The sequence below is a fragment of the Mirounga angustirostris genome, unplaced genomic scaffold, assembly GCF_029215605.1.
Source record: "Mirounga angustirostris isolate CCGP_5_RB_7025 unplaced genomic scaffold, mMirAng1.0.hap1 SCAF_2, whole genome shotgun sequence".
Classification (NCBI taxonomy): domain Eukaryota; kingdom Metazoa; phylum Chordata; class Mammalia; order Carnivora; family Phocidae; genus Mirounga; species Mirounga angustirostris.
The window spans coordinates 138,289,158-138,309,653 of record NW_026991710.1 but is presented as its reverse complement, the minus strand read 5'-3'; the positions used below and the strand labels follow the sequence as shown (position 1 = coordinate 138,309,653).

The window sequence follows — 20,496 nt, the reverse complement described above, 5'->3', positions numbered from 1 at the left end:
AGCAGTCACAGCTGGTTCTGTAGAATTGTTCAAGCATTAGTGAACTGTACACAGATCGCCACGAAACAATTGCATATCTGCAATTGTTATTAACATGACATATTAGCACGGGGCAATGGCACAAAGACGCTAATAATGAAAATCTTCTCAAGGCCAGGGAGGACATATAAATTTGGGTGTCATTCTCAGGCAGGTAACTGTGATGACTGGGAAGTGAATGAAATCTCTGAATGAAATCGTATGCAGGAAAAAGGCCTCCAGGTGGACACAGCCTGAGCACCAGGGTCCCCTGTGCAAGGGAGAGAGGCAGCAATTGCCTATGAACTTGCACTCCCGCTGCTTCAGACATGCATGGGCAGAACCAGCCTCGGTCATAACCACAAAGCAGAAAAAGCTCCTAAGCCCTTCCTCCTTTTCTGTTCCTGGCATTGGGCCCCTGCCTGGGCACCCTACACTCTTTCCCACTCTCCTCAAAGCCTTATTCAGAGAAAGTTTCTCTACTAGCCAATTACAGCTTACAGGGAATTTAAGTCATCATGCTGTTACACCCATAGCTGTGTAGTGGGAAAGGCTTTGTCTTTTTTTTTTTTTTAAGATTTTATTCATTTGTTTGACAGAGAGAGACATAGCAGGAGAGGGAACACAAGCAGGGGGAGTGGGGGAGGGAGAAGCAGGCTCCCCGCTGAGCAGGGAGCCCGATGCGGGGCTCGATCCCAGGACCCTGGGATCATGACCTGAGCCGAGGCAGACGCTTAAGGACTGAGCCACTCAGGCGCCCTGACTTTGCCTTTTTCATAGGAAAAAAGTATTTAAAATATGGATTATATCGTATTAGCCCATGCTCGAGGCTTTTCAGTGGCCTCTTCGTTGCCCTTGGTGGCAAGTTCAAAATCTTTACTATGATTTACAAGTCCCTGCATGATCTGTCTATCAGATCTGCCTCTCTGGCTTCAACACCCATGACTAATGAAGACCTGTTGGTGCTGGTCTGTCTTCAGTTCCCTGAGAGTGCCTAGGCTTGTCCCTTTCAGGGCCTAGAATGCCTTCACATTACCTTCTCTGCCCTTCATCAGACTAACTCCTAGTCATTCTTTTTTGCTTGAAATGTAATTTCTTTAGGGACACCTTCAAGATGCTCAACACTCAAGTCTCCTGGGAATCCCTTCCATAACATAATTTTTAATTGCTACATGTGGGTATTGTGGTGGTTGACTGAGCTTTGTTCCAGTGTCCACTGTGCCTGGACCAGTGCCTGGCAGATAGAATATATTCAACATACAATTTTTGAGTGAATAGATTTAGGGAAAATGAATTTTTCTAAGGGAATTATTCTAACAAGGTGGAATGGTAGCACTATGTGGTAGATTACCTCACCTGCTATGGAACCAACATATAAAGCATACTCTACACCAGCAGTGCTTAAACCTTAGCGGACATTAGCACAGACCACAAGTCTTGTTAAAATACGGATTGTTGGGGGCTCCTGGGTGGCTCAGTCGGTTGGGCGTCTGCCTTCGGCTCAGGTCATGATCCCAGGGTTCTGGGATCAAGCCTCATATCGGGTTCCCTGCTCAGCTGGGAGTTTGCTTCTCCCTCTCCCTCTGCCCCTCCCCACCCCCCCGCCCCCGCACGCAAGCTCGTGCTCTCTCTCTCTCTAAAATAAATAAATGAGTAAATAAATAAGAAAAGATGAGTTTGGGAAGCATAATTACAGTTTTCTGTCATATTCTATTGAATGCTGACACAAAGCAAAGTTAGGTTACCTTCTTGTAGTTCACCCTGTTGTACCGGTAAGTGCTGGTCATCTTACTAAAACCATAGACTGACAAAGCCCCAACTTTACCAGGAACTCAGATGTCATGGTTTGCCTATTGTGTCTCTGCAAACCCACTTCCTCATCGCAACAACCCCCATTTTTATCCATGAGCTCACAAATACCCGGAATTTCTAGTTTTTGACTCTTTTTCTCCTGCACTGGTTATACCCAGTCTCTAACCAAGTCCTATCTTTTGTTCCTCCAGATACTGCTTTTGGTCTGTGCTCTCTTTCTCATTGTTACTGTCCCATTTTGATCCTTCTTTATACTTCTGTTCTTTCTCCACATCCACCCTTTAGCTTACTACGTCTTTTGGTCAGGACTCTTTCTACCAGGGTAAAACTGACTGAAACCAATTCAAATGAGTTTAAACAAGAAAGGGATGTATTAGCCACAGACATAGGAAATCCAGGTATACAGATGGCTTCAGAGACTGCAGAGATTCAAACAATGTGGTTCTCCTTCTCTGTGTGTTCTCGTTTTCTTCAACTGCAGGCAAGCTTCCTCTGTACAGTAGAGGGAAGAGACGGTGTGGGCAGAGATAGCTTTAGGCTTACATTTTACCAGCCATGACTTAACAGAAAAGAGAAATGTTCTCTTCAAGCAGTTACACATGCAATCCTAGGGATGGAATAGAATTAGCCTGCCCTAGGTCACATCCTTGGGCTAACCACGGTCACCAGTGGCATTGGGCAGACCAAGTCCTTGGGAAGGAAGGTTGGATTTAAAATGTGACTTTGGCAACCTCTCCAGGACCTTATGAATTGGGGAAAAGACATTTCAGTAAAAAAAATAATAACATTAGTACCAGAAAAAGTGGGACAAGAATTCTAAGCAAGAAAAAACAAACAAAACAGTAGCACTCAACTACCATCCAATGCGACTCTCCCTCTTCCCAGTGTTTTTCCCTTCCTCTCCAAATGCCCACATTTAGGTATGTTTCAACACTCATCTCATTTTTATCCTCTCCATAAAGCTTTCCCAAACTACCCTGGTCCACAGTGATCTTTCCTTTCTTCGGATTCCCATAACCTTTTGTAGTTGGGAGCAATTACTTAGAATTCACTTAATTTCCAGCAGCTTCACGTGTTAGTTCTCTGTTTCCTATAGACTAAGATCCTTGAAGTAGGAATTATATCTTATCCCTCTTTTGTGCTCTCTATAGTACTCAGAATACAGCAATTGCCAAAAAGAATTCTTGGAATGGCTTCAAAATTAGAGAATGCTAAAAGAGGAGATGCAAAAGTCATGGGGAACAATGGGAATTGGGTGGTACAGGGTAAAACAAATAAGATATATTTAATTCCATCAATGGCTTATTTAAAAGAGGAAGAGCCCAAAAGTAAATAACTTCTGATAATGTTCTAGTCTAGCTTGGGTTGGATGGTGAGTTTGAAGGTATACTTTATATAGTTTTGCTATAGCCTTCATTATGCATATTCTCATTTTTTTCATTAAGAAAAGTTTTTGAGGAAAATGAGAAAATGGTAAAAATTGTCTATTTTTTGACTTAATTCTTTTTTTTATTATGTTACGTTAATCCCCATACATTACATCATTAGTTTTTGATGCAGTGTTCTATGATTCATTGTTTGCATATAACACCCAGTGTTCCATGCAGAACGTGCATGGAACACTGGGTGTTATATGCAAACAATACCCATCTTTAATACCCATCACCACGCTAACCCATCCTCCCACCCCAGATCCCTCAGTTTGTTTCTCAGAGTCCATTATCTCTCATGGCTCGTCTCCCTTTCTGATTCCCCCCCTTCATTCTTCCCCTCCTGCTATCTTCTTCTTCTTCTTCTTTTTTTTTTTCACATATAATGTATTACTTGTTTCAGAGGTATAGATCTGTGATTCAACATCTTGCACACTTCACAGTGCTCACCATAGCAATACCCTCCCCAATGTCTATCACCCAGTCACCCCATCCCTCCCACCCCCCACCACTCCAGCAACCCTCCGTTTGTTTCCCGAGATTAAGAATTCCTCAGATCAATGAGGTCATATGATACATGTCTTTCTCTGATTGACTTATTTCGCTCAGCATAACACCCTCCAGTTCCATCCACGTCATTGTAAATGGCAAGATTTCATTCCTTTTGATGGCTGCATAATATTCCATTGTATATATATATACCACTTCTTCTTTATCCATTCATCTATCGATGGACATCTTGGCTCTTTCCACAGTTTGGCTATTGTGGACATTGCTGCTATAAACATCAGGGTGCACGTACCCCTTCGGATGCCTACATTTGTATCTTTGGGGTAAATACCCAGTAGTGCAATTGCTGGGTCGTATGGTAGCTCTATTTTCAACTCTTTGAGGAACCTCCATACTGTTTTCCAGAGTGGCTGCACCAGCTTGCATTCCCACCAACAGTGTGGGAGGGTTCCCCTTTCTCCACAGCCCCGCCAACATCTGTCGTTTCCTGACTTGTTAATTTTAGCCATTCTGACTGGTGTGAGGTGATATCTCATTGAGGTTTTGATTTGGATTTCCCTGATGCCGAGCAATGTTGAGCACTTTTTCATGTGTCTGTTGGCCATTTGGATGTCTTCTTTGGGAAAATGTCTGTTCATGTCTTCTGCCCATTTCTTGATTGGATCATTTGTTCTTTGGGTGTTGAGTTTCAGAAGTTCTTTATAGATTTTGGATACTAGCCCTTTATCTGATATGTCATTTGCAAATATCTTCTCCCATTCTGTCCGTTGTCTTTTGGTTTTGTTGACTGTTTCTTTTGCTGTGCAAAAGCTTTTGATCTTGATGAAGTCCCAATAGTTCATTTTTGCCCTTGCTTCCCTTGCCTTTGGCCATATTTCTAGGAAGAAGTTGCTGCTGCTGAGGTCAAAGAGGTTGCTGCCTGTGTTCTCCTTTAGGATGTTTATGGACTCCTGTCTCACATTGAGGTCTTTCAACCATTTGAGTCTATTTTTGTGTGTGGTGTAAGGAAATGGTCCAGTTTCATTCTTTTGCATTTGGCTGTCCAATTTTGCCAACACCATTTGTTGAAGAGACTGTCTTTTTTCCATTGGACATTCTTCCTGCTTTGTCGAAGATTAGTTGAACATAGAGTTGAGTGTCCATTTCTGGGCTCTCTATTCTGTTCCATTGGTCTATGTGTCTCTTTTTGTGCCAGTACCATGCTGTCTTGATGATGACAGCTTTGTAATAGAGCTTGAAGTCCGGAATTGTGATGTCGCCAGCTTTGCTTTTCTTTTTCAACATTCCTTTGGCTATTTGGGGTCTTTTCTGGTTCCATACAAATTTTAGGATTATCTGTTCCATTTCTTTGAAAAAAGTGGATGGTATTTTGATGGGGATTGCATTGAATGTGTAGATTGCTCTAGGTAGCATTGACATCTTCCCAATATTTGTTCTTCCAATCCATGAGCATGGAACATTTTTCCATTTGTTTGTGTCTTCCTCAATTTCTTTCATGAGTATTTTATAGTTTTCTGAGTACAGATCCTTTGCCTCTTTGGTTAGACTTATGCCTAGGTATCTTATGGTTTTGGGTGCAGTTGTAAATGGGATTGACTCCTTAATTTCTCTTTCTTTTGTCTTGTTGTTGGTGTATAGGAATGCCACTGATTTCTGTGTATTGATTTTATATCCTGCCACTTTACTGAATTCCTGTATGAGTTCTAGCACTTTTGGGGTGGAGTCTTTTAGGTTTTCCACATAAAGTATCATATCATCTGCAAAGCATGAGAGTTTGACTTCTTCTTTGCCAATTTGGATGCCTTTGATTTCTTTTTGTTGTCTGATTGCTGTGGCTAGGACTTCTAATACTATGTTGAATAGCAGTGGTGATAGTGGACATCCCTGCCGTGTTCCTGACCTTAGGGGGAAAGGTCTCAGTTTTTCACCATTGAGAATGATATTCGCTGTGGGTTTATCATAGATGCCTTTTATGATATTGAGGTATGTACTGTCTATCCCTATACTCTGAAGAGTTTTGATCAAGAAAGGATGCTGTACTTTGTCAAATGCTTTTTCTGCATCTATTGAGAGGATCATATGGTTCTTCTCCTTTCTTTTATTAATGTATTGTATCACGTTGATTGATTTGCAGATGTTGAACCAACCTTGCAGCCCAGGGATAAATCCCACTTGGTCGTGGTGAATAATGACTTGTTTAATTCTTATAGTTTACAATAACATTACACCAAGTGTGGGAAAATGGAAAGAGAACATTTCTAAAACTCAAAATATTCATAGCATAAAACTACATTCCAAGGGCAACACAATCATGCTTTTTGACAAATCACTAGCATTTGTAAGATTGATTCAGATAATTTTTTAATAATAGGCCTGAGATCCTAAGAGAATTATGCTTAAAATAGACCCTTCTTATCCCTGTCATCATATCTGTGTACTCATTTATTCATTCATTCACACAGTTAACAACTATTTGTTGGGAATTTTAATCTGTATCAAGGAGTGTTCTAGAAGCTGGAAATACAATGAAAAATATATTAATGGTCCCATCGCTCATTAACTTATATTCCAGTTAGTAAAACAAATAATTTAAACAGGCAAATGTAAAAAAAAAAAAAAATCCATGAATGAAGATAAAGTAACACATTGCATCTAATAGAAAAAACAGATTTCCCTGAGAAATCAACAATAAAGAAGAAATCCAAATGAGAGTAAGTTAAGCAGAGAGAAGGGATAACCTGTTCCAGGAAAAGGTATGGCGTATATGAACACCCAGAGATGCATGAGATCAGGCATAAAAGGACGTCATTGTGGCCTTGCAGCAAGTAGTAGGAGGGGAACGGTAGTCAACCATGGAATTCTTTATCAACCACAGTTAGGAGTTTAGACTGTGTTTTAATGCCAAGGGTAAATTTCTATGGACTTTTAAGGAAAAAGAACGACACTGTCACCTTAGTGTTCTGGAAGACCACTCAAGCTTCTTTTGGAAAACAGACCAGAGAAGGCAAGACTGAAGGGAAAGGAAACCAATTAGAAAGACACAGATGTGTCCCAGGGAAGAGCTGATGGTGGATGTGAGAATAAAAAGAACTAGATGGAGGGGCGCCTCCGTCGCTCATTCCGTTAAGCTTCCAACTCTTGGTTTCGGCTCAGGTCATGATTTCATGGATCATGTGATCAAGCCCCACCATGGGGCTCCACGCTCATCAGGGAATCTGCCTGAAGTTTCTCTCCCTCTATCCCATTCCTGGCTCACGGGCATGAGCGCCTCTCTCGTTCTCTTAAATAAATAAATAAATCTTTAAAAAAATAGTTAAAAAAAGAGAAGTAGACAGGTTTTTTAAGTATTATGAAAGTAAATCAAACAGTATTTGATGATAACTTACATATGTATCTGATCTCAAGTTTCTGATTTAGAGATCGGTAGATTATAGTATCCTTTACTATTGAGAGAACATACTGCTTGAGAGACAGATTTAGAAGGAGGAGATGAGTTCAGTTTTATACATAATAGTTTGAGGCACAAGACAACTATCCAAAGAGAGATATCCAGAAGAGTTCAGAAGAGGCATTTGCAACTTTACATGAAGATTAGGAAGTCTTGGGCATGTAAGTGGTGATTGTCAAGATCTCCAATGGAAAATCTGTAAACAGAGCAGATGAGGACATGAAAAACCCTGGGGAATAGCAGCATTTAACGGCCTGAAAGAAGAGAAGAGGCCAGCAGAGAGAAGAAAGGGAATGGCCAACGAGACAAATGAAAACACAGGACTGTATGAAGGAGAGAGAGAAGGTAACAAATAGAGGAAGAGATGAATTCAGAGAGTCTCTGAGCTCAGAGAGAGAAAGAGAAGTTGATGATGAAGAAAACTGATCAGAATGTTTTTTTCTTAAGGTCCCACAGAAAAGGTAAGAAAGGATGGGACCCAAAGCCCAAAATAAAAGGATTGCCATGGCAAGGAAAATAAGTATGATTTTCTTTGCAATAGAAGTAAAAGAGGAAATGACAGATGCAGGGACAAATGTAGATCTACAGATTATAAACAGATATTTTATATACAGATACAGATATTTTATATACAAATACAGATATTTCTTTTTGATGGCCTTATATTTGATGGCCTTGTATATATTTACTTTACATACAGATACAGATATTTTATATACAGATACAGATATTTTATATACAAATACAGATATTTATTTATTTTTTATTTTTTATTATTATTTATTTATTTTTTTATTTTTATTCTTATGTTAATCCCCATACATTACATCATTAGTTTTAGATGAAGTGTTCCATGATTCATTGTTTGTGCATAACACCCAGTGCTCCATGCAGAATGTGCCCTCCTCAATACCCACCACCAGGCTAACCCATCCTCCCACCCCCCTCCCCTCCAGAACCCTGTTTGTTTTTCAGAGTCCATCGTCTCTCATGGTTCGTCTACCCCTCCGATTTCCCCCGCTTCATTCTTCCCCTCCCGCTACCTTCTTCTTCTTCTTTTTTTTTTTTCTTAACATATATTGCATTATTTGTTTCAGAGGTACAGATCTGAGATTCAACAGTCTTGCACAATTCACAGCACTTACCAGAGCACATACCCTCCCCAATGTCTATCACCCAGTCACGCCATCCCTCCCACCCCACCCCCCACTCCAGCAACCCTCAGTTTGTTTCCTGCAATTAAGAATTCCTCATATCAGTGAGATCATATGATACATATCTTTCTCTGTTTGACTTATTTCACTCAACATAATTTACCCCACAGATATTTATTTTTGATGGCCTTTTAGAGCAAGGGGGTTGGTTGCAGGGTCATACATCAGTGCAATTTGAATTTCAGATAACAAGAAATAATTTTTCATTGGGACAAACACATACTAAAAAAGTATTCATTGTTTATCTGAAATTCAAATTTAACTAGGTATCCCGTATATTTTGTTAAGTGTAGCAGTGCTAAGCATAGCAAGATAGAAAAGCATTGTTGGAAGTCCTGTTGAGGTCCATAACTATGAGTTCATGTGGCCACAGATGGCAGGAAATGTAACTTCCATCTACAGTACATCATTTAAATGCAAATATGGCAATTGAACTTCGATCTAAGGGAGTGATGTTGTGAAACATCTAGATTTCACATTTAGCACAGTTTGATATATGTTTCCCAATGTATCTCCAGATAAATTGGAAATTTATAAACTGAGACCAATATGCTTTACAAATAAGATTTTTTATAAGACTTTATTTATTTATTTATTTATTTGAGAGAGAGAGAGAGAACACACAGAGGGAGAGTGAGAGGGAAAAGCAGACTCCCTGCTGAGCAGAGAGCCCAATGACCTGGACCCTGAGACCATGACCTGAGCCGAAGGCAGATGCTTAACCAACTGAGCCACTCAGGCATCCCAATTTTTAAAGTAAAATAACATTTCCGTTGGTAATTGTGCTCTCTATATTTATTTAGAGAAAAAAAACATACTTCTTTTTACCTTAACCTTTCAGATAATTATTATAGCATTGGGAAGGGTGGGTTCATTAATTCATAGATCATCTAGGTTACTCTCCAATCTGATCTTTGAACACCTTGGAACATCAGCACACGTTATTATCTCTCTCTTCCTTGAACATACTATTTCCTGGGACAGCCTCTTTCCTTTTAGAATCTTTAATTGTGAAAACATCCTTTCTAATATTGAATCAGCCTATGTCCTTGTATTTTCTCCCTCTTAGTCCTAGGTTTATATTCATTCAGTAACAGATTTTTAAAATTTTTTAATGTATTATGTTACTTCTTTATGTTACTTTTTCTGTACAAATATGAGACTGACATTCTATTGTCAAAGTCCATTCCATGAGTAAAAAATCAGCTGTTCAGAGTTTTCAGTATTCAGGTGAGAAAGGTCTCCTAAGTGACCTAATGAGAATCATTTATTTCCAAGAGGTAACAGACTCTTAAGAAAGTTCATAAATTTATTCTTCTCCTTAGGCTTTGCCTTTGTTTTGCTGAGTCTTATAGGAATTCACACTAATCTTTCCCCTGTTCATTTTAATAACAGCTGAGTTGGTAGGAAATGCAGATGCGAACACCGGTGGTTAGTAACCTGTCATGGGGCAATTCATTGTGATTACTCAACACTGAGTCACCGAATCTCACTTTCAACTCTTGCTTTCTCTCTACTGGGAGGGGTCAAACTTGGAAAAGGTAAAATGGCTCTCTCCTTATATATGTGATCAAAAAATGAGAAAAATGGCTGTGTATTGTAAATGTATGCATTACTAGTATGATAGTGTTATAGAACTAATTTCTTTCTTTGAAATGAATAATTATGTTTACTGTGGCCCTCAGCAAAAATTCAGATATACACCATGCTACTTTATTCTAAGGAGTAAAGGGTTCGCCAACAAAGAAAAAGTTAATTAGCACCACATTCTAATGTTATGAGTGTGTAGTGTGATTTCATGTAGTCTTTCAGCATTTATCCAAGTAATTTATATTTTGAATGAAAAAAAGCTATGAATTAAGGCACTGGTATTTATACACATACATGAAATCTATGAGAAAAATAACTTGAAAGGCTTACAGAAATGGCATTCTATATATTTTTTTAAACATATATCTTCCAAAGACATGCCTTGATCTTAGCAAGGTTTTTTCGTCCTGATTGTTCTCAATTTGGGAGTTAATCTGTCCAGGAGTGGAATGACAGTGTCATCAATAATACTGATTGCCTTGGCTAGTAGATTATCAAAAACCAAGCAGATTGATTAATACTATTCTAATTTGGCTAAATAGGTCACTCTGATTTTTGAAAGTAGCATGTATTCTGTAGACCAATTATTTAACAAGTTGTACTTTTAGAAAAGAAAAAAATATGGACATTTCTCTACCTATAAAACCGTCTTCAAGTGAATTTGAAGATTAAGCAGGAATTTTCCAACCTCAGGAAACTTCAGGCAAAAATAGAAGTATGGTGCTCCTTCAGACAGATAAGTCAGTATTCACATATTATAGAATTGTTTACACTGTACTACATTTATCTTTTGTTTGTTTATTTCTAAGTTTGTTAAATACCAATTATACCAAAGTGCAAAATACTGAATAAGAAAAAAATACCAATTAGGTAGAGTTTATCTACTTAATTTAAGAACAACATGTGTTCAGGGTTATAGTTACTTTGAACTATGTGCTTTGTTTTATGAACTTTTGTCTATCCGGCAACGTGCAAATTCTTCTCTGCCTCAAGACAAAAAAAAAAAGAACAGCGCTCAGTGTCTTCTCTAACTTATACAAATCCATTTTTAAACATATATATATGTGTGTGTTTATATGCATATATATATATATGTAAACAGAAAATGAACACTGTATATAAACTGATGAATACTGGGTACAGGGCTTGTTGCTACCAAATCATGATTTATATCTGAGAATTTATTTATAGTGTGAACATTTCCTCTGTTTCTAATTACCATGTTTAGGTTCTCATCTTCCTCATAACCATTGCAGAGTAGTTATGCATTCATTTCAAATCTTCTGCAGGCATCCTCAAACATAGGCAGATTTAAACACCAGTGTCTAATTGGGTTCAGAAATTAAAATGCCCCTGGAATAGCCTGGCTGACTTGTCTTTGGTTGGTAGTGCTCTGACAGCCTTAAACTCAGCCTGATATTCTCCTTGCCTCCGCTGTCAGATACAAGGACTCGAGGAGTCTATTAATTCCCCTTCGCTCACTTCCAGGTCTATACAGAACTGAAGATGCCATAATACAGGAGTTCCTGTGTTTGGAAAGCTTCTTGGAGATGGCTTTTAATTTAGACATTATGCTGCAAACCTTCTTCTTTCCTTCATGGTTATCTAACAAGTGATCATGAAACCTTTCTATTTCCTGCTTAACCTGTACTCCTTTTGTTCTTATATGGCCCCTCAGAGCCTCACCTTAATAAATTCTGATATCTTTATTTTAAAGGTATTTTGATCTGAGCTAGCTCACAACTCTCACAGGGTATAATCAAATTAAAATGTTTTGCCACACTCTACAATAGTAACACTGGAGAAAATAAAGGTGGAATAAAGGAAGAAGAATAAGTAACTAGAATGAAAGAGGAGTCATAGACCTGTCAGAATGTTCCATGCATTAGAGGAGTCTTGATTCCAATCAGCATTTGGAAGCCTCAAAATTCTACCAGTTCGAACTAGAAAGAACCAGAGAGATCACTTCACCCAGTGGTTCTCAATCTGGGCTGCATATTAGACTCACCTGGTAAGTTTAAAAAAAAAAAAAGTTCCTGCCAGTATCCCCCTGGAAGGGAGGTCTCAACATAGTACATTTTTAAAAGCATCCTAGATTATTTTCATGAGCAGCCAGGGCTGAGAATCACTGATTGTTTAGCCCAATCTCAAGTGAACAAATTGATGCCCAGAAGATACATATATTGCAAGAACCATACTTTGGGCAGGAGGTCCACTTGGCAGCACTTGTAAAACCTGGAAACACTAGAATGGAGCCTGGGGGTGAACAACTGGTACAGATTCTTTCCTTTCAGCTCTTCAAGTCATTTGGGAAAGTGGTTCTGAAACTTAACAAGTTTATTGGTGGAAATAGAAGGTGCAGTTGCTTTTTACAATTTTCATTTTGGATCAAACCTCAAATTTCTTATCTAGCTGCAATTCACTTTCAAATGACACTATAGAAGAAGCAAACAAACAAACCACAAAATCCTTGGTTCTCAAATTATCGTCCCTGCACCAGGAGCATCAGAATCACGTGGGAACTTGTTAAAATGCAAATTATTGGACACCAACCAGACCTGTTGAATGAAAACTCTAGGAGTAAGTCCCAGCTATCTAGTTTAACTGGACCGCTATGAGAGTCTGATGCATGCTGAAATTTGAGAACCTCTGAAGTGGAAGCTACAGATGAGAAAACAGGCAATTGTAATACAAGGCAAGGTGTTCATGCTGCAATGGGTAAATACAAGGAGTTCGGGAGTATAAGGAAACAGAGCCTGATGCAAGTATGTACATCAGGGACAGCAAAACACAAAGCAAATAAAGGAGTTGATATATGTTTGTGCTTGATGATTTTCTATTTCCTTTCTTTAATGACTTGACATACTGTATATATATTGATATATGTGTGTATACATGTATGTAAACATATACGAGTGTGCGTATACACATTTACACACAGGTGTGCATGCACACACACACACACAAATACACACACTCCAAAAGAATAAATTAGGAAATTGAGAAAAATCAGAACACACGAAAATAAGGGTAGAAAAATACTAAATCTGCAGAAATGCTTATATGGAGATTTCCTACAAACTTAATTTTCATAGGCACAGTGGCCAAAGCAAAGGAACAGGTTTCAGATGAGACACAACTTCTGTTAGTAATGAGGAATGACTAAGCAAAATTTCTTTCATGAGTCATTATAATGAGAACATTTCGATATAGTGAATGATGTCCCTGGCTCCCTGCATGTAATGAATATGTTCCACAGAGATCCACTTCCTTTGACAACTGAGGGTTGGCAGAGGACAAGGTTAAGGTCATATTATAAAAACTAGAGAGCTGCATTAAGTGCTTAAAAGGATGGCTTCTTCAACTCCAAAACTCTAAGACGCTCAGTATTTGTGGGGGAAAGAAATGTCATAGAAGCAAATTATCTGTATCCACTGGCAGCCTGCACTTTTTCTTGATAAATAGCTCAAGATCCATTCATTCTTGTGTAACCGCTTAATTTCCCATGACATATAATAACTTGAACATTCTTGCAAGGATGATTTTTAAAATTATATCATGCTTGGTTTTATTTTGTTCTGTTTCATTTTCATTTTAGTCTTAAATAAAATGTGCTACTTATTACAAGAGCCTATTGACTTTATAAGAAATACAAAGATGGATCAACAAAGTCATGACTAACATATTTTTTTTATCATTTTGCATGACCTACATACAATGTAGTGGAGAAGAGAAAATTTGGGGTAAAATGATCTGGAATTTGCTTAAAAGCCTCAAGAAGAATAGAAAAAAAGAAAAAAAAAGAGTATATGTTTCTTCTTTCTCACCACCTCCACCCACCTTCCCAAACGCTGAGCTAAAGTGACCAAGTATAACCATAGGCTAATGCCACCCAGTTAAAAGAGCATTTGTATCAATTCCCCACCTGATCTCAGAGCCACATCCTTCAGCATCACTCGGGAGTCATCTTAGCCCAAATTCCACTCTGTGAAAAAATAAAGTTCACAAATGTGTTTAGGTTTTATAGCCTCTTCATGCCTTTGCCAGTCGTAAGTTTGCATGCAGATTACTTTTCAATATATTTGTCATAATGATATGCTGAGTAATGTAGATGGACTTTTTGGGCTCCATTTGGAACTATTTCATTTCTTTACTTTTTGTCAATGCCATTAAGGAATCAAGTACAGAAATCAGCAAACTCTGTGCCTCACTAATATAATGTGAATATTCATTATGGTATGAAATGTATACACTTCTGTTTCTAACATATATGTATATATGCGTATATATGTAGTAGATATACAGTCGTCTATGACTGTCAAAGCTCTTATGACGACACTCAAAACACTATTTTTGTGAAATCAAACTGAAGATATTATCAGTCTGTATTCATCATGTACTTTTTTAGAGGCGGGGGAGGGGCAGTGAGAGAGGGAGAAAGAGAGTCTTCTAGCTCCACAGCCAGCATGGAGCCCGGCATGGGGCTTGATCTCAAGACCCTAAGATTATGACCTGAGCCAAAATCAAGAGTCAGACGCTTAACTAACTGAGCCACCCAGACAACCCTCTCACCATGTACTTCTTTAGAGAATAGCCACATTAAGATGCTATTTGAAAATTAAAATATAATTTGAAAATAAAAAGCAACTTTCCTTATAGTAACAATCAAGAGGTTTTTAAATATTAAGCCCAGAACTGTACCTTCTTTCATGCTCTATGCATCAGAAAAAAAAAAAAAAAAAGATACAGTTTCCATCAATATCAAGAAAGCAGAGGAATGTTACTGTTGTTTCATGTTATGTATCAGCTATAAATCATCAAAAACTAAAATAAACCAGGAGTTAGTCATGACAGCAATCAACTCTATTTTATTTATCTCACATCATGTTTAGTGCAACACCATACTTGAGGTTTTTACTTTTGCACGTGCATTTTTGCATTTCCATTTCCATTTTTTCACTTTTGTAGTTTGTGCATGAAAAAAGTTCTACTTTACCTTTCATCAAACTCCATGTTGAAGACATACATTTAACATTTTTTTAATTGTTTTTGTCTTCAAATAAAGACAGCTGCTTCAGAGACATTTGAAAAGGCAAAGAGGGGAAGGAGCCTGGGTGGCTCAGTCAGTTAAGCATCTGCCTTTGGCTCAGGTCATGATCCTAGGGTCCTGGGATTGAACCCCATGTCAGGCTTCCTGCTCAGGGGGGAGCCTGCTCCTCTCTCTCACTTGTGCTCTCGCTTGCTCTCTCTCTCTTTCTCTCTTGCTCTCATATAAATAAATCTTTGAAAAAGCAAAGAGGGAAAGGAGATGCAAAATGATTGCATCTGGCATACATAATTAATGAAATTCATTTATATTGAGTGTGGAGGAAAAATGATACCAATTTATCAGTTAGATTCTTTCACAGGGAAAAACTCTGCTCAAAAAAAAAAAAAAAGATCAAAAGGTGATGAAATTACAGGAATACAAAATGAAGGCCAGGCACTGAGAAAGACCCAATGGACAGTGATGAGCATTGAGAAAGTTGAAACACATCCACAGGTGAACACACTCACATACAGGCAGGTGAAAATGCTAATGATGCAGCAGGAGAGACCTCTTTCAGTTCTAAGGAACTGAAGCAGAATTATCATACACCAAAATGGAATGTGCGAATATGCATACTTGAGTAGATCAGAGATGTATACCATAGCTCTATGAAGTATCAAGTTTTATATACTTAGAATTTAGATAATACAAGATATCTGTGGTGTTGGTATAGATGTCAGGGTGGAGGTGGGGGACAAACCATTCTTAACACTTTCTGTCCTTCCAGTGAATAAGTATACTGGGTACAGACTGCAGATGTTCACTGATAGGGTTAACACCTGCAAGTTTGTATTTCTGTTAAAATATAAATGACAGTTAGTGGAAATCCTTTGGTTACTGCATAACTAAAATGTTACAAAGGCTACTCCTGGAGAGAGACAAATCAAAAAAACAGACTCTTAACTATAGAGAACTAACTGATGGTTATCAGAGGGGAGGTTGGATGGGGGAAATAAGTGAAAGGGTTAAGAGTACACTTACGGTGATGAGCACTGAGTAATGTATAGAATTGTTGAATCACTATATTATACAACAGAGACTAATATAATACTTACGTTAACTACACTAGAATTAAAATTAAAAACCTTAAAAAATGAAAAACAACTAAAATAATGAGATTTTCAAGCTTTTTATAAGACAAAGGAGGTGAAGGCTGCTCCTAAACCTGGACAGGAAGGGAACAGGAAAACAATTCACATTTACTGATAATAAGACATAGCAGTTTTCCAAATTGTTCAAATATATAAGTCTATCAAGCATTCATGAATTTCTTAACTTACTAGGGAATGAGAAAAAGCAAGTGAAGCAGAATTGGAAAATTATTCTTAGATCTTTATATTTTTGGCTTATTTTAATATTTCTTTTAGTGAGTACTATAGTAGTTGTGGTTATTGTAAAGAAAATTAAAAATAGAGAAAACTATTCTAATTTAAACTTAATTACCTGCCTAGATAATCATTATTTAGATTTTGATATGTTTCCTTCTAATCTTTTTTATGCATATAATTTTTAATAGGATTATACTATGTTTTCAGTTATTTCTGTTAATGACAAGGTATAAAGTTCATACACAAAACTTTTGGAAAAAAACTTATTTTTGTCTAAGTGGAAATTCTGTTCCTGTCAGGATTCTGAATGAATAAAATTTTTATGATTTTATTTTTATAAGATACTTTAATTTGGGTCCACAAAACTGTGCTATGATTGAGAAACAGATGGTTGGAACAATGAAGTGGTATAAGAATCATCCTGGACATACTACACACTAGGAAAATATGAATTAGAAAGAGGAAGTAAGAAACCACATTATTAGTTATATATTTGTCATTCTACTACTAGGTGGAAAACTATATTGCAAATATAATTACTACTTGAAATAATTATGTGTTATTGGTAATTCTACCACTATTTGGAAAAAATAGCCTTCAAATATGATTATGCATTGAAATATCTCACATCCAGAATGTGAAACTACTTCCCTCTGTTTTTCAAAATGACTGTCCCATGCAATGTAACTAAGTTAAAAATTAAATCACAAACATGATGGTTTCTAAGTGGTACTGTGATGACAAACAAATGCTCAGAGGCCCTGTAGATAGATGAATCTCGAACATCTGTCCCGAGAAGTTTTAATTTAAACCCTAAAGCCAGTTCGTCTATCTTTTACTCCCATTGTCCCACAGTTCATCCCCACCTTCCTTACCCAAATTAGTGAAGTTTCCCCAACTTTACTTGTATAGTATCTCTTGTTCTCTTCCTCCATTCTCCCAACTATTACTCTGGTTCTTGTTCTTACTACTATTGATTTTGACTATTATCATATTCCCTTCTTCTTCTTTCAGATCTTTGAGGTAACACAGCCAGATTAATCTTACTAATAATCCTACTTTCTTACTCAAATTTTTTAGTGAGTTCCCACTCCAACTGAATACACTTAAAGCTATTTATTTATATGTGTGCCTGTGTGTGTGTATTGTGCCAACACACTTACTTGCCCGTTCAGAAGAATTCATATGCAGAAGCATATTTCTCATTCATTCAGTGCTTTCTTGGTTATCTGTAAAAATTACCTGTTCTGTCAATTATCCATGGCAACTTGAGAATTCCTTTGATGTAAGGCTCAGCCAGGTAAGATTAATAAGTGGACAAAAAATGGTTGAGAGTGAGGTTACAAGGATTCAGAGACTTAGCAATCACAAAGAAGTGCTATCACAAAATCAATTTGAATTAAGAATCTCTGCTACATGCAGAAAAGAAAAAGACTAAACAGTTATAGTGATTTTTCTGGTAATTCTGTTATAATGTAAAGTACAAAAGCCATACTCTGCATCTGACCAAATAGATTTCTTTGGTTATATCCAAACAGAAAGCAAATAAGTATATATTTTATCTTTCCTGTCCCATCAGTCAATGCATGCGGCTGATAACTTTAAGAATATCTGCTTAGAAGTATCTCTAGTTAACAACAACAACAAGAAAGTATCTCTAGTTTAAATTTATCAATTTTACAAACAAGCCAAAAAGATCTCAAAGCTGACATAAAATGACTGTGACATGTGTGAGAATGTAGAGAAAATCATTGCATCGGTATCCTCATTCAACATTTATTATCTATTTATTCATCTGTATGTCACCAAAATTATAAGGTAGGATCTGGAAAGATAAATACTGCGGGGGAAAATTGATTCTTTCATCCAGAAGTTAGATTGTACTCTGAGCTCGCCAACAGAGTAAGGACGGGGCAGCAAAGTAATGGTTAACAGGGGAGGGATTATCCCGGAAGGGCAGAATCCATCTTTGGGTCTCTTCTGACTTGGAGGATTTGGACAGTTTGAGTTGATCCTAAGACTAATGAGAAAGATCTATTCTGTTGTTGGATACACTTGGGGCTGGGACTCTTGGGGACTATACATGTTAGTACATGGGAGAGAAATCTGATGTACTCCAAGAACCCAAGGAAACTTTCCAGAAAGTCCTCAAAGAGGACCCAGCCCATCATGAGACTAAATCCATGGGCTATGTAGGACAGATGAGTCCCTGTGAGAATCTTTGAACCCAGTCAGTGTTTAAACTCCTGGTATCAAGAGGATCAAACCATCACCAGAGGTGATGGCAGCTGCAGGAAGAGAAATTCAGATGGAATCTTCCCAATCCATTGCAGCTCACACAACCAAAATACCTATAAATTCAAATAAGAACTGGCCTCCCTGCTTCCATTATTGGCGCAGCAAGGTGATCATTATCTTTCTCCACTGTTTTCCATCTGTGTGAAGAAAATGTGGCTGATGAGTTGCAACTTTGTATCAGCTCCAGGATCAAGTCAGCAGCCAGGAACATTGCTATGTCATTGTCTATGTTGTTGATCATTCCCTACAGCTCTGTGCAGATGGTCTGAGGTTTTGAACAAGTCAGTGATGACAAATTCGGGCATGAAATTAAACTCAGGAAGTCATGCTATGTACCAAGTTTTTCTGATTTGAAAATATTCCTTTCAGAAAACAAAACACTTTAAAAAATCACTTGTGTGTGAAGAACTGTCACTCACCTGTAGATGTCAAAAAGATTGTCTAACAGATTCAGAATGACCGATCTTATGATTCCAAAAATTGTATTAGCTATCCATAGAATATTTTTATTTTTATGTCATAATTGTATTTTTAATTAGAGTTTTCAAGATATTCTTAATCTCAGGCTGAATGGTAGGTAGCTTAAAGAAAATTTGAGAAATCTGATTTGTAAGTTTCTTTTAATTCCAAAAATGTATGCTGATTCCACATCAGTAAGAGTTGGTGGAAACATTTGATAGTAAGAATAATATTAAATAGTGTCCATCTTCTCTCTTATTAAGTAAGAGTTACTTCTCCTTTCTACTTGCTTGACTTCCTCTGATGCTCAGATAGGATATAAAATTGGTTCACCTCAGTTTAGTTCCTCAAATGCAAATTAAAGAGTGCATGGTATATGTAAGGATCATACACTTCTCACTTTCATTGTAAGTGAATTTTCCGGAAACATAAACACAACACTGGTACTGGGTAACAAGTTCTGAGAATTGCCAAATCATTTCACTAAGCTATCTCTTTTGATCTCTGCTCCATACACGTTTAAATAATAGCATTCCCAGTCCATTTCTGGTCCAGTAATTAGCCATTTTTACCCTGACTTTTTAACACTCTTCTCACTTAAATTACTCTTAGCATCATGCTGTACAAAGAAAATTCTACCCCCCAAAATTAATAAACCTAGAACTTATCTAAGTCATAATACCAGAACTTGCATAGATGAAATAATTAACAAACAACAAAGACCAGATCTGTGTAGTATAGGATTTAAGAGCAATGAAATCTCAAGAAATGGAGGGAGCATTATAGGGAAAAAAGATCTAGAGGCTGTTTCATTAAGGGTGTGAGTCTTAGAATAGCTTAAATTTAGATGAGGTTATTATCAAGAGAGGGCAGATATCACAGGTACGAGATCATACTTGAGGAAATTCCCAGAGGCAGATATTCCCAGAGTGCAATAGGCTGAGGAAATAACCATCTCAACATAGATTGAAAAAATATTATTTAACCTTTATCGATCACTTAGTTTAATCTTAATAAACAATCCTATGAAGTGTAGACACTACTGTTTTCCTACTTTATTGATTAAGACCTTGAAAACACAAGAGATTAAGTAATTTAACATAGATAGGCAGAACCATGATTCTAATGCTGATTGTACTTTTAACTACCACACCAGTGTTCCCCAACATTCTTCACATCATGACACCTGTAGAACATGATAACATTTCTAAATCAATGAGGGTTAATGGACAATACACCCAGTACCCTTTACCTAGCCTCCAGGCTGATAGAAATCAAGATCTTGGCATGGGGGGAACTG

The 20,496-nt window shown here is 37.5% G+C and overlaps 2 protein-coding genes across 3 annotated transcripts in view; one reads left to right on the top strand and one right to left on the bottom strand.

Annotated features, from left to right (window-relative positions):
- MARCHF1 (membrane associated ring-CH-type finger 1) overlaps positions 1 to 20,496 on the top strand; it is an 89,610-nt gene that overhangs the window by 4,373 nt on the left and 64,741 nt on the right. The window lies entirely within an intron of this gene.
- TMA16 (translation machinery associated 16 homolog) overlaps positions 13,892 to 20,496 on the bottom strand; it is a 100,899-nt gene continuing 94,294 nt past the window's right edge. The window contains exon 8 of the transcript XR_010409605.1: positions 13,892 to 14,007. The gene's annotated coding sequence lies outside the window, so the exon portion shown is untranslated. The remainder of the gene's footprint in view (positions 14,008 to 20,496) is intronic.